This window comes from Bidens hawaiensis, unplaced genomic scaffold, assembly GCF_021521415.1.
Source record: "Bidens hawaiensis isolate Kalapana, Puna unplaced genomic scaffold, B.hawaiensis_p1.1 tig00070828_1, whole genome shotgun sequence".
NCBI classification, from domain to species: Eukaryota; Viridiplantae; Streptophyta; class Magnoliopsida; order Asterales; family Asteraceae; genus Bidens; species Bidens hawaiensis.
The window spans coordinates 17,011-19,197 of NW_027506660.1; the positions used below are offsets into that span (position 1 = coordinate 17,011).

Below are 2,187 nucleotides of genomic sequence, written 5' to 3' on the forward strand. Positions count from 1 at the left end.
CGAACGTTGTTTCAGGTACTCTAATTTTTACTTTTAAACATTTAAAACTTTGTCGATACATTCTTATTCTCCCGAAAAGATTTATTTTGCATGCTTGATTAGTTAAAAGTTAGTACACTACCTCTCAAGGTACCTTTTCACTTAATGAACTACATGCTTCGGTCCTATTCGACTCGGGTGCTAGTAGAAGTTTCGTTTCTACCACATTTTGTGCCACGTTAAATAAATCACCCGAGCGCATAGATGATGTGTTCGAAGTCGAAATTGCAATAGGGAATTCTGTTATCATGTCTAGAGCCTTTCAGGGTTGTCAGATAGAGCTGTCCGGATATATGTTTCCAGTGCGGTTATATCTAATACCTTTAGTTTGTTTTAATTTGGTTCATGGGATGGACTGGCTCTCCAGTGTGGATGCTCATATTGTTTGTGGTAAGAAACTCGTACTTCTCAGGGATCCAGATGGGAAAGTGGATGCCACCCCTTATATCAATGTTAAAGGCGGCAAAGTGGATGTAGCGGGGTTATGGGGCAAATCTGGCCTCTGTTTTGAATGTGAAGGCTGATGTTATTAGGATAGGGGACGTTTCTATTGTTTGGGACTACTCGGATGTATTTCATGATGACTTGTCAGATGTTCCGCCGAGTCGCGAGGTTGAATTTCGAATCGAACTTATGTCTGGCGCCAAACCTGTTGACGAGCTCCCTACCGCCTAGCTCCTAATGAAATGAAAGAACTCATGGCTTAGCTGGAAGACCTACTCGATAAGGGTTTCATTCATCAGAGCATCTCACCTTGGGGTGCTCCGATCCTCTTCGTAAAAAAGAAAGACGGTAGTATGCGTATGTGTATCGATTACCAAGAGTTGAATAAACTCACGGTGAAGAATAGATACCCACTCCTGAGAATCGATGACTTATTTGATCAGCTCCTGGTAGCTAGTTGGTTCTCAAATATTGATCTTAAGTCGAGGGTATCACCAATTGAATATTAGAGAAGAAGATATTCCAAGCACTGCGTTCCGCACACGTTACGGGCACTATAAGTTTCTGGTGATGTCTTTTGGGTTGACTAACGCGTCGGCCGCTTTCATGGATCTCATGAACCGAGTGTGTAGGCCGATGTTTGACTGTTCCGTTATTATTTTCATTGATTATATTCTGGTGTAATCCATGAGTGAGGATGAACATGCCCGCCATCTTAGGGAAGTTTTGGAAGTCTTGACGAAGGAAAAACAGTTTGCAAAGTTCTCTAAGTGTGCTTTTTGGTTACGCGAGGTGCAATTTTTCGGTCATGTCATAAACCCGAATGGTATTTTAGTCAATCCCGCAAAGGTGGAAGCAGTGATGAAGTGGGATCCTCCCAAATATCCGATAGAGATTCACAGCTTCTTGGGTTTAGTTGGGTATTACCGGCGGTTTGTCCAGAACTTCTCTAGTATTGCGTCGTCATTGACTAAGTTGACCAAGAAGGGGGTCAATTTTGTTTGGGGAGTTGACCAGGAGAAAGCTTTTCAGGAGTTAAAATAGAGATTAACGCATGCCCCGGTACTTGCACTTTGGTTGTTTATTTTGAAGTCGTATATGGGGTTGGGATGTGTTCTTATGTAGCGTGGCCGGGTTATCGCGTATGCCTCTCGTCAGCTAAAGTCTACTAAGGTAAACTATCTCACCCATGATCTCGAGTTGGCGGTCGTCTTTTTTGCTCTAAAAACATGGCAGCACTACTTGTATGGCGTTCCCTGCGTTATTTACACCGACCATAAGAGCTTGAAATATTTTGTCGAACAAAAGAGTTAAACATGAGGTAGAGACGTTGGATAAAGTTGATCAAGGACTACGATTTGGAGATTATGTACCACCTGGGTAAGGCAAACGTTGTGGTAGACGCGTTAAGTAGGAAGGAGAGGCCGAAACCCATCCGTGTTAAGTCCTATCAACTCATTCTCAAATCCGATATTATGAAGCAAGTCTTGAGTTTTCAGAACGAGGCTTTACAGGTGGAATGGATTATGTCGGAACGTATGTGGGGTCAGATGAAGTTCTTGGAAGACGCGGGGGATGGAGTGAAGTATAGGGTCGGCCATTTGTGGGTACCTCAATACGAGGGACTTAGAGTCTTAATTACGGATGAGGCTAGCAAGGCATGCTATTCCATTCATCCAGGCGCCACAAACATGTACCATGATC

At 43.3% G+C, this 2,187-nt stretch overlaps 1 pseudogene; it reads left to right on the forward strand.

Moving 5' to 3' along the window:
* The first annotated feature begins 1,170 nt into the window (after window positions 1-1,170).
* LOC143618368 (putative mitochondrial protein AtMg00860 pseudogene) lies at window positions 1,171-1,527 on the forward strand (annotated as a pseudogene).
* Window positions 1,528-2,187: the final 660 nt, after the last annotated feature.